This window comes from Scylla paramamosain, chromosome 35 (genome assembly GCF_035594125.1).
Source record: "Scylla paramamosain isolate STU-SP2022 chromosome 35, ASM3559412v1, whole genome shotgun sequence".
Lineage (NCBI taxonomy): Eukaryota > Metazoa > Arthropoda > Malacostraca > Decapoda > Portunidae > Scylla > Scylla paramamosain.
Window position 1 is genome coordinate 8,770,001 of NC_087185.1, and position 12,500 is coordinate 8,782,500.

General features: G+C 44.0%; 1 protein-coding gene across 7 annotated transcripts in view; it reads left to right on the top strand.

The window, feature by feature from the left end:
• The window catches only part of LOC135090640 (myosin-7B-like), a 63,475-nt gene that overhangs the window by 16,233 nt on the left and 34,742 nt on the right, over nt 1-12,500 (top strand). Inside the window, exon 1 of one of the 7 annotated variants that reach the window (XM_063987584.1) lies at nt 5,205-5,756. The exons of the other annotated variants lie outside the window; for them this stretch is intronic. The gene's annotated coding sequence lies outside the window, so the exon portion shown is untranslated. Of the gene's footprint in view, nt 1-5,204; nt 5,757-12,500 lie in introns of those variants that run through there. 7 annotated transcript variants of the gene reach the window in all.

Consider the following 12,500-nt stretch of genomic DNA (forward strand, 5'->3'; position numbering starts at 1 on the left):
AGAGAGAGAGAGAGAGAGAGAGAGAGAGAGAGAGAGAGAGAGAGAGAGAGAGAGAGACCTTCAGACACAATACCTACGCAATCCAATTAGTCATCACAGGTGCGAGGTGTCACATGTGCATTTAATACCTGTGTGGAGCAGCCAGGTGAGTTACTAATTAGAGCAGGGAGTTTCCAGGTAAGGGCAGTCCATTAGGCGGCGCGCAGGTGTAACAGGAAGCAGGGGACCAGTTAATGAGGAGCAGGTGGAGACAGCTGTGGGCGGAAGAGAAGGAGTGGGGGGATGGGGGAAGAGGAGGAGGAGAAGGAGAAGGAAGGTAAACAGGTTTTGTGTAAGACAAGATTTCCTACCATACTCCTTGAGAGAGAGAGAGAGAGAGAGAGAGAGAGAGAGAGAGAGAGAGAGAGAGAGAGAGAGAGAGAGAGAGAGAGAATTATACGTAGACAGGAAGAAAGATAAGCAGCAGACTAAGAAGGAAAAGAAATACAATAAAAGGAAGACAAGAAGACAGAAATATACATTAATATCTGGAAGGAAGACAATGACAAAGACAGACATACACACACACACTGGTAGACAGGAAAAGATAAACAAACAAATGCAAATAAGACAGACAGATACAAAGACACGGATTGAAATAAGACAGACAGACTGACAGACAGGGAAAAACAAACAAATATCAATAAAAAAAACACAAGCAGACAACACACAAACACTCAAACCATAAAACAACGGAACCAGCGAAAGGAAAGCAACACGGAAACCAATAAAGGCAGGTAAGGGCGTAATTAAGGTAAATAGCAAAGGGTTAACCTGCCTTTTCTTTACCTGGAGGGAGCACTCATCAGGCCACGCAGGAAGTGTTTACCTGAGATCCATCACCAGGTAAACACGGGGCTCTTAGTAAATGATCTTGGCAACCTTTTAGAGAGAGAGAGAGAGAGAGAGAGAGAGAGAGAGAGAGAGAGAGAGAGAGAGAGAGAGAGAGAGAGAGTGTTGTTTTCTTTTTCATCTATTTTATTTGTTTACGTCTATTTAAATGTTCATTAGCGTAGTGAGCTGTAATACTTTAGTGAATGAGCTATGACTGGATGGGTTCTCTCTCTCTCTCTCTCTCTCTCTCTCTCTCTCTCTCTCTCTCTCTCTCTCTCTCTCTCTCTCTCTCTCTCTCTCTCTCTCTCTCATGTCCTGTTCGATTCTGCTTTCTTCTGCTTTGACATTTCCTTCCTTGTCTCCTCCTCCTCCTCCTCCTCCTGTTTTTATTGGCATACAAAGGATTTCAACATTACAATAAAGTGAAGAAATTGTATTATTCAGCAAACAGGATCTGAGAGAGAGAGAGAGAGAGAGAGAGAGAGAGAGAGAGAGAGAGAGAGAGAGAGAGAGAGAGAGAGAGAGAGAGAGAGAGAGAGAGATTCAGTACGACTCCCACACTATGAGAAATAATTAGCGATATATTTCTGTTTTGATTTCCATTCCATTATTACCTGCGCGAAAATTTAATTAGATTCAGGTGAGTGCATCGTAAACACGCCTTTACTTCACCTGCCGGGACGTGTTATTGGTGTTATTGCAGGTGTTAATGGTAGTAATTGTAATGGTAATAGTGGTCGTGATGGTGATGGTGGTGATGGTGGTAATGTGGTGGTGATGATAGTGGTGGTGGTAGTGTTTATTGTAGTGATGATAGTGGCGATGGTGGTAATTGTAGTAGTAGTTGTGGTGGTGGTGGTGGTAGTGGGATGCGGGTCAGATCACGTGACCTTCCTTTCCTACCCTTCCATCTCTCTCTCTCTCTCTCTCTCTCTCTCTCTCTCTCTCTCTCTCTCTCTCTCTCTCTCTCTCTCTCTCTCTCTCTCTCTCTCTCTCTCCTCCATTCATCCCTCAAGTTTCCCTTCCCATCCTATTCTTCTTCCTTTTGTCCCTTTGTTTGGGTATTTATGGGTTTCTGTGCGTGTTTTTTGAGGTTTCTTTTCAATAGGTTTATTTTTGAGGGTTTCATCTTCGTCTCCTCCTCCTCCTCCTCCTCGTCGTTGTCGTTGTTGTTGTTGTTGTTGTTGTTGGTTTTGCTCTTTTTGCTGTTGCTGCTGCTATTGGTGTTGGTCCCTTTCTTCTTCTTCTTCTTCTTCTTTATATCGGGTCTTTAATTTGAAAGGATTTAAAGTTATTATTAAAAATATGTTTGCTCAACGAAATTAGGTGACCACAATTTTTGCTGAATTTTGGCCGTGTAATTATCATTCTCTCTCTCTCTCTCTCTCTCTCTCTCTCTCTCTCTCTCTCTCTCTCTCTCTCTCTCTCTCTCTCTCTCTCTCTCTCTCTCTCTCTCTCTCTCTCTCTCTCTCTCTCTCTCTCTCTCTCTCTCTCAGCCTCTTTGCCCTCGTGGGACGTGAAGGGGCAAGGGGGTCGTCTCTCTCTCTCTCTCTCTCTCTCTCTCTCTCTCTCTCTCTCTCTCTCTCTCTCTCTCTCTCTCTCTCTCTCTCTCTCTCTCTCTCTCTCTCTCTCTCTCTCTCTCCCTTAAACACGCGTGGGGATGTGTGTGTGTGTGTGTGTGTGTGTGTGTGTGTGTGTGTGTGTGTGTGTGTGTGAAAGACAGTTAGGTTCATGAGAGCGGCCCCTGTACATATCGGTTAGGGTCATGACTTAGAGAGAGAGAGAGAGAGAGAGAGAGAGAGAGAGAGAGAGAGAGAGAGAGAGAGAGAGAGAGAGAGAGGGAAACAGGAAAGAGTCATACATACACTACTCGAATTATTCTTCCGCTGCCTGTGTATCCTCCTCCTCCTCCTCCTCCTCCTCCTCCTCCTCCCACAGTCAATCAGTGCAGTCATAACAATGGCTTACCGCCTCACAACTTGCATTCTCAAACTCACCTCCTGTTAAATCACTTTTACACCACCACCATCACCACCACCACTGCTGCTACTGTTACTGCCATCCCTACTTCTTCCACTGCCACTACTACTACTACTACTACTACTACTACTACTACTACTACTACTACTACTACTACTACTACTACTACTTTTTCTTTTTTTTCTTCTACTACTACTACTACTACTACTACTACTACTACTACTACTACTACTACTACTACTACTGTGATCATTACAGGATTACCATTTTTAGGAAGATAAATATATAAAAAAAGGCTTCTAAGTTCAGCTTGGTGTAAAAAGTGAGGCAATTTGCATAATCTTAGTTATTTGACAAATATTTTTTGATTTTTATTTGAATTTATCTTTATTTTAGTTATAATTTTGTTCTTATCTTATTTTGCTTCCTTCTGTAACTCATGTTTACTTTTTTCCTTTAATTTGTTGTGTGGTTTTCCTTTTTTTTTTTTCCCCTTAAATCTACCTTTCCCTCTTTAGTTATCAAGTTTTCCTCTTTCTCATTCTTTCATTCCCTCGTATTTTCTTCGTATCTGCTACATCACACACTCACCATCCTATGTTTAGTGTTCCATTTTTCTTACTTATGTGGTATATTTTTATGGTTATATTTTAATTGTTTCTTACTTTTCTTTTAGTTTTGCTTTTTATCAGATTTTCCTTTTTTCCTTCTTTTAGTCGTGTTTTCTCTGATTTAGTTGTCTGGCTTTCCCTCTTGTTACTCTTCACTTATCAATTTTTCCCCCTTTCACATTCCTTCATTTCCTCGTATTTCCCGTCGTGTCTTTGTTCCATCACACGCTCATCATCTTCCTTTCTTTAGCTGTCCCTTCTTTCTTTCGTTCGTGGCATATTTTCCCCCACCGTGCAGTGAGTCAGTGTGCTCGGTGGTGCTGAGGTGCTGAGGTCAGGCTGATGCCCTCCAGCTGTGGCTTTTAAATGTGGGAGGGATGCTGGGAGAAGAGAAGCTGATTGTGCTGCTTGTGAGTCTAACAAGGACTGGGGAGAGGAGAGGAGGGGGTAGGAGGAGGGAGAAGTTTGGGAAGGTGAGGTGGGGAGGGTTGGAGAAGGGGCGAGAGAGGGTTTGGGGGAGGTATGAAGGAGGGAAGGGAGGGATGCTGAAGGTGGCAGGTAAGGAGTAGAGAGAGAGAGAGAATCGTGGCAAACCGGTGGCATGACCTTGTGGCCTCGCTGGGAGAATTGCGTATACCTGCCCAGGTGTGCTTCCTCCTCCTCCTCCTCCTCCTCCTCCTCCTCCTCAGTGCAATAACTCGTGGCGGCGTCAGTTTTTTATGGTTTCACTTTAGAATCTCACGTAATGACTGCAATCTTTCTCGTCTACATAATTTTCATCTCGATTAAGCGCCATTCCCCTCTTTTCGCGTGTTTTGCTTACCTTTAACCTCCCCTCGTGCGATCCGCTTGACTTTCGTGGGTGTTGTAATTATACCTTTGGGTTGTTTGTCCCCTTGTCAACCTCGCGTGCTCCCCTCAGTCATCATCATTATTGTTGTTTGGTGTTTATCTCCTGGTTCGTGCATCCGCCATAATCATTGGTGCTATAATTCTGGCGCCGTGATGTGATGTGGTTTTATGATGCACCTCACGAACCGTCGCTGTAATTACTGTTTTAATGAGCCAGGTGTTCCCTTGTTACATGCATCCATCCATCCCTCATTAGTGTTTACCTTTGATTGACTTTTACTGTTTTGTTTTTTATAACGTAACCTTTCATTTCCTGTCCGTATGTAACCTTTCATTTCCTCTCCCTTTGGCATTGACATCATATCTCAGCCACACGTATGCTTATCATTGTCATTCTCAGTCAACACCATAACCACCATACTCGCATTACATTATCACAACCATCACCATCATCCTCCTATCATACCCACCATACACATTACTTCGCCTCTCGTCTTCTGTTTCACTCCTCTACCCACTTCTAAGACAGTAAGAACCAACAAAGCAGTCAAACACACCCCTCGTCACTGTCCCGCCACGTCAGTCAGACCGTGTTGTTGGGCGTTGCGTGACCTTGGCGCTAAGCAGTGAGGGAGGCGGTCAGGCAGGTCGGCTAGGGTTGAGTCATGCATTCTTCCCCTAACGCTGGTGTGTCGGGCGGTGCGTGTGTGGTGGGGGCTTGTGGCGGCTGGCTGGCTGGTGGGGGTAGGGGCGATGGCCTGCTGCCTACATAGCGAGTGTGTTTGTGTGTGTGTGTGGGGTGCTCTGTCCTGTCTTATTTACATGAGTGTGCTCCTCGTGTCTCTATATGGCGGCCGTTAACGAGTGGCTTTATGTGCTGTGAGTGGGAAGTGCAGGAGGGTAACGTCTTGGTTTGCTCGGGCTGTTTCTTATTTCTTCGTGCCCTACGCTGTATTTTCGCTACTAGAACGTGTTTCAAGGGAATTATTTTGCAGTATTACCATCAGTTTATCCGTCCATATTTGTGGAAGGCGATGGAGCACAGTTAGAATGAAGTATTTCACTCAAACATGAAACTTCACAGACCAGCGAACCAGGCAGAGTCCATGTTTACAGGCGTGACATATGTACCCCGCCGCGTGACATTCCCACCCCCGGGCCACCACGTGCTCGCTCGCCCAGCTGACAACGCCGCCTGCACGCCCGCTTTCTGCCCTCCATCCTGTATCCCACATACTACTACATGTCCCGCGCGACCACTAGCGGCTGCTGATAGTACTTGGCGAACCGTACACTTCAAATAATAGCCCCTCCCCCATCCCCTCGTTTATTGGGTGTTATTAGTGGTGTGGAGAGGAGCGGGTGTGTGTCGTGTTGTGTCTGAGCCGCGTAAGGGGAGCGAACCGTTGGTGGATTGGTGTGATGGTGTTTTTGATGGAGGTAAGTGACCGGCTTGTCTTTGTTCAAGGTCACGTGAGCTGTCTTCGAGGTAGCGTGCTGTGATCATGTTTCTTTTGCTTTTTATGGCAGTGTTCGTTACCAGGTGAACCAAATGTAAACACTGGAAGATCATCCGAGTTACCTGTTATAATCGTTGAGGAAGATCACCTTCACATTTCATATAAATTACAGTGATATTTTATTGTATATGTAACCAGGTAAACCAGATATGAATACAGATAAGTAGTTAGTTTTTTATTATAATTTTCTTTGGATTGTTAAAATGCCACACAATCAGAAGTAAATTTTACCAAGCATCTTAGGATCACCCTCACTAAAAGACATGAGGTTGTTACGGTCACAACCCATCAGGAGAACACGAAACAACCTGACTGGAGTTAAGAATTAAGTTGAAGGGCAAGTCCTATTGAAGGGAGACACGGAGGAATATAGATGGAGGGAAAACGTGCTGCGGTCAGGCTGGTGGGGCTGTGGAGCGTGAAGAAGAGACAGTAGTCCTCGTAATGGTGATAGAGAGCCGCTGGTGGTGCAGGGTGTGGTGGTAATGATAGTGGCGCGGTGGAGGACTGGGAGGATGATAAAGCTGAGATGGTGAATGAGATGCTGTCGAGAAGTGGTGCTGGTGGTGCCTGTGGTAATGATGGTGAGGGGTTGGGGTGATAGAGAAGTGGGCGGATGGTGTGATGGTGACCGAAGTGGATAACTGAATAAAGAGATAGTGAGGGATGGAGTTGTATTGATGGTAGTGAATAAGATAACTATAGTGATGTCAAGGTTGTTGTAGTGAGTTGTTTATTAGTATTGTTATTTTAATGAATAGTTAATAAAAATGTCCATCAAGTCCAAAGATGGTTAGGAGTAAAGCTTGTAAATATTTAGTCATAGAAATTATATACTTAAAAGGTCACTTGTATAATATTTAATAATTGCACTTACGCATTCCGGATTCATTTAGACAAGGAAATCGTTAACGTTACTTCAAATATTTCCTGCCATATTATATTTTTTGCCATTTTTACATTTATTTATATATCAAGTACTGGTGATGAAAATAGTAACACGAACAATTCCTATTCGTTCTAATATTTATGGCCTGTGATTTCCTCCCTCACACCCTGCCCTTCACTAACCCCCCTTAAACCACCCTCACCCCTCATCCTATTCCCTAATCGCTACCTCACCCTGTCACCCCTCTCAAAACCTTCCCCCTCCCTTCATCCCATCCCCAATGGACATTTTAACAACCCCCCCCATTCACTTACCACACCTTGCCCTATACCCAGTGCCCCGCCTTGTCCATTCCAACCTTAACCTCCCTGACCCCCTCTCCTTTTCCCCCTTCCCTCTCTTCCTGGACTCTACCATTCCATCCTCTTCTATTTCGACATGACAACAGGATAGGCTCACTGGGGGGTCTTGGAAGAGGAGAGGTGGAGGGAGGTAGTGGAGCAGGGGTGAGTGGGAGGGAAGGTGACGTGAGGAAATGAACTAGTCTTGCAAGAGGAGGAGGAGGAGGTAGAGGAGGTGGAGGGAAGGGGGAAGTGGAGGGAGTATTGCCTCCAACCATAACAGAGCTGCCGGGGTTGTGTTTCTTTGTTCTACAGGTGTAAGGTTATCCTCTTGAAGTACAGGTGTGTTGATGTGTTGTGTTGCTGCTTGATGTTGCCTTAATTAGCGGTGGTATGTGTTTTGTGTAGCTGTGTTTTTTTTTTGTGTGTGTGTGTGTATTTGAGAGAGAGAGAGAGAGAGAGAGAGAGAGAGAGAGAGAGAGAGAGAGAGAGAGAGAGAGAGAGAGAAAGAGAGAGTAAACAGCCAACATTCACGGACAGAAATACATACAAGTACACTCACAACCATAAAAAACCCACCGTGTATCCTGTTCTTGATTACTGGCAGCAGCATTATGCAAACACTGATTTGACTCAAGCACTTTTGTTTGGGTTCTGTTTTTATACACCACTGATTTGTTGATTTGTTCTTGTATTAATTCAACACAGCACAACTTGTGGGCTATAATGGAGCTTGACATCTCTTTCATCACCACCCCCACCATTTTGATATTGACTCTATTTACAAAACCCCCCAACCTTCACTCATCCATGTCTGCAGGTAATTAGTGGTTCCCGAACAGCCTTGCAAGGACGAAAGGGTCTTGTTTGGTTCTTTTGTGTAATCATTTGTAATCGGTATCAGCTGTATGAATTCCAGGCTTTCCCAGCAAACTATCTTATCTATCCATAGTTCTCTGCCTTTTCTTTCTTTACCATCCTTTAGTTTCAATCCAGTTAACCTTAATTGTCTTGTACTGAGGTGTTCCAAGCCACTCTAGCAAAACTTATCTCGATCTAGTTCAGTTTCCTTTTTTTTTTATATATAATTCTTTCAGTTTCAGTAGTCCATCCATACTGATACCCCAAGTCATCTTAGGGAAATTTCTCAATCTGGTTCAGTTTAGCCTTTCTTATTCTTCGGTGGCCTTTGTGTGACTAACTTGCCCCTCGTGTCCACTTTTTGGTCGTTTGTCAAGATGTCCGTCAAGATGTCCTCAGCTTTGGACGCCTCCCTGCTAAGCCCCAAAGCTCCCTAAGGACACCCGTCAAATCACCACCAGTCCCCAGCCTCCCTCCTTCCTCCTTCCTCTGGAGACTCTCCACCCTTCCCTCCAGCACCGCCTTTCCCTCCTCCTCTTCCTCCCCCTGCTGTGTTTTCCCCAAGGGGTTTATGGTTCCCGCGACCTCCTCTGTTTCCTACTTGACCTTCGCTACTCGCTAGAGAGAGAGAGAGAGAGAGAGAGAGAGAGAGAGAGAGAGAGAGAGAGAGAGAGAGAGAGAGAGAGATACCGAAGATAAGGAAGAATTGAAAGAGGAGACGGAAAGAAAGGAATGAAGGAAGGTAATGGAGATAAGTAGGAATGTAAGAAAGAAGAGGAAGGAAAAGCAAGCAGAGAGAGAGAGAGAGAGAGAGAGAGAGAAACTTCCACCTCACGTTAATGACAAAACAGACAGGTAGGCAGACCGCCTTCAGGTGAGCTGGAAGAAAGCAATACATTTTTGTGTCCCTAATTAACACATTGTTCAAAGTTCAGAGTGCCAGCAGGAAGAGGTTCAGACACTCACTGTTTACACTTGGCTGAACTGACCTGAAGAAACGAGAACAAGTAGTACGTAGGCAAGAAGTGAAGTAAACATGTACAAAGTGTGTCACCGATATATGTGTTGTGAGAATTGAGTCGTTTATGCTTGAGGTATTTGTTGAATCCAGTCGTTTATACTTACAAGATTGGGTCATAGAATTCTGACAGTTGTATGTTGGAAGATTGAGTAATTTATGAAGTGCGTGTTGAAACTGACTGATTTTCAGTTTAATACACACACACACACACACACACACACACACACACACACACACACACACACACAGAGAGAGAGAGAGAGAGAGAGAGAGAGAGAGAGAGAGAGAGAGAGAGAGAGAGAGAGCTATGTTTATTAATACAATTATTGTTAGTTTGTGTTACTTTAACGGCTGTATGTCAGTTAGTTTTTACACACACACACACACACACACACACACACACACACACACACACACACACACACACACACCAGGTTATGTAAAGAAAAATGTAACTTGATATATGACTGACAACTGACATGGTATTTCTACCCTGGTTCGTTTCCTTCCTTCCTTCCTTTCTTCCTTCCTTCTTTCCTTCCTTACTATCTTGTTTGGTTCCTTCCTTCCTTACTGTTAATATTCCGTATTGTATTTGTATTAACTTCTACTTGCTTTTCTGTCATATTTTTTTTACTCCTCTACATCTTTCCTTCTTTCCCTTTTTCCTTCGTTTTCGTGTTCCTTTTTATTTCTATTATTTCTTCATGTTTTCTGGTTCCTTAAATCAATAATTTTTTTTTGTCTGATTTGTTTCAATTCTTTCTTTCTTTCATCCTTCCTTCCTTTGTTCTCTCTTCCCTTCCTCTCCCCTTCCTTCAGTGCACCCTTCATCTCTTGTTCCCTTCCCTTTAAACTCCTTCATATGCAGTTGTCCTCTTCCCCTCACATCCCCCTTCCTCTCCTCCCTCTCTTCCCCCCTCCTCTTCCTCTCCTCTCTCTTACTCTCTTCCTTGCTCTTCCTCTTCCAAGCTTTATTATTTATTTTAATGGGCTTTTTATTCTTCCTCTTTCCCCTGAAGGCTTTTACGTCCATTGCAACATTTTCTCTTTTCTTCTTCCTCTTCCTCTCCTCCTCCTCCTCCTCCTCCTCCTCCTCCTCCTCCTCCTCCTCCTCCTCCTCCTCCTCCTCCTTCTCAACTGCGGGAGAAAGATTTAAAGATAGAGGGGAAGAGAAATTCAATAATATTTTCAAGGTGTTATTTTGTTGTTGTTGTTATTTTGTGTTGGTGTTTATTTATGCTTTGTGGAAGGAATTTTTTTTTTTCGTTTTTCTTTAAAGCAAGGGGGAAATTGTATCGTGTATATGAGAGAGAGAGAGAGAGAGAGAGAGAGAGAGAGAGAGAGAGAGAGAGAGAGAGAGAGAGAGAGCACGTACGTCATTATGTCATTTTCTCAGTGAAGCCGCCCATGGAAGGCCTGCTCTTGACAATATGGCGCTCCCCCACCCTCTCTCTCTCTCTCTCTCTCTCTCTCTCTAGAAAAGTGCTCGTGTTTTATACATTTTTTGAGGCGTTTCCTGTGTGTGTGTGTGTGTGTGTGTGTGTGTGTGTGTGTGTGTGTGTGTGTGTGTGTGTTATCTTAAGCTTGATCTGTAGATACAAGATAAGCTGATAATGGATCTGAACTTTCTCGTGTGCATGAGAGAGAGAGAGAGAGAGAGAGAGAGAGAGAGAGAGAGAGAGAGAGAGAGAGAGCTCAGTTCCTTTCACTACTCACCAAGTCTATATTTATGTTTAAGAAAGACACACACACACACACACACACACACACACACACACACACACACACACACACACACACACACACACACACACACACACACACACACACACACACACACTTATATTATTACTTCTCTCAAATTTCAGTCTTTCTCAAGGATTTCTCTCTCTCTCTCTCTCTCTCTCTCTCTCTCTCTCTCTCTCTCTCTCTCTCTCTCTCTCTCTCTCTCTCTCTCTCTCTCTCTTGCACACTGTAACCATTTTTTGACCTGACCTCTTCCTTTTATCTCCTCCTCCTCCTCCTCCTCCTCCTCCTCCTCCTCCTCCTCCTCCTCCTCCTCCTCCTCCTCCTCCTCCTCCTCCACCCTACATGCTTCTAATATTTATCTCTTCATCTTCTCCCCCTCCTTCTTTCCCCCTCCCTTTTTTATCAGTACTATTCCCTCTCTCCCTCTCCCTGTATCTTTCCTCTCCCTTTCCTCCCTCCCTCTCCTTTCATCTCACATTCCTCTCCCTCCCGTATGTTGGTCTGTACTCCATTTTTTGCTCTCTCTCTCTCTCTCTCTCTCTCTCTCTCTCTCTCTCTCTCTCTCTCTCTCTCTCTCTCTCTCTCTCTCTCTCTCTCTCTCTCTCTCTCTCACGTAACATGGCGGTGGGGAGAGTTTAATTTTGTGTCGTTTCAAAGTATACATTTTCTTTCCCCTTCTCTCTCCTCCTCCTTCTCCTCCTCCTCTTCTTCCTCCTCCTCCTCCTGTCAGCCTTGTCAAGTGTAAAAGTAAAGGTAAAATATAAGTAAAATACGCTCATTAATTCTAATAAACCAGTTGTAAGTGAGAGGGAGACAGTAGCGACTCTCTCTCTCTCTCTCTCTCTCTCTCTCTCTCTCTCTCTCTCTCTCTCTCTCTCTCTCTCTCTCTCTCTCTCTCTCTCTCTCTCTCTCTCTCTCTCTTATAAAGGGGGGCAAAATATCAAATACTGTTTGTTCTTTCTTTCTGTTCTCTCGTGCACTCCTATCTTATTTTCCCCCTTCGGTTCTCATGTGTCAGTTTTCTAAGGTGACCAACAGGTAATATTTCCCACAGGTAAAGTGAGTGGTGGTGGAGGAGGAGGAGGATAGGTGATGGAACTACTGGACAGGTGAGAGAGTGAGAGGGAGGGAAGGAAAAGTGTGAGAGATTAGATGAGATAAAGAGGGTCAGGAGAAAGGGATATAGTCAGTAAGGTGAGAGAGAGAGAGAGAGAGAGAGAGAGAGAGAGAGAGAGAGAGAGAGAGAGAGAGAGAGAGAGAGAGAGAGAGAGAGAGAGAGAGAAATCGATTAATGAGAGGAATTAGACAAAGATAAAAAAAAAGATTGTACAAAAAAAGATAATAGATGAAATAAAAGTAAATAAATTAATGCATAAGAAGAAAAATGATGGATAAGAAATAATCGATAAATAAAACTAGCCATGAAATTTAAAAGTTAGGAAAAAAATTGTCGAATGAGTGAATAAAACCAGAGAGAGAGAGAGAGAGAGAGAGAGAGAGAGAGAGAGAGAGAGAGAGAGAGAGAGAGAGAGAGAGAGACAGCAGCAGCATACTCACTTTCACCGTATCATCACCTTCATGGTTGAGAGCTCGTGCTAAGGTGTGCTCGACTGAAACCAGACACACTCACCCACTCAGTCAGTCAGTCAGTCAGTCAGTCAGTCAGTCAGTCAGTCAGTCGAGTTTACTAATCATTTACATCATATTTTCTTTTGTATTTGTCATGTGGCTTGTTTGTGTACCAGTCAGTCAGTCAGTCAGTCAATTTGGGTCTTTTTTTTTCGTCAGTCAGTTTTTCAA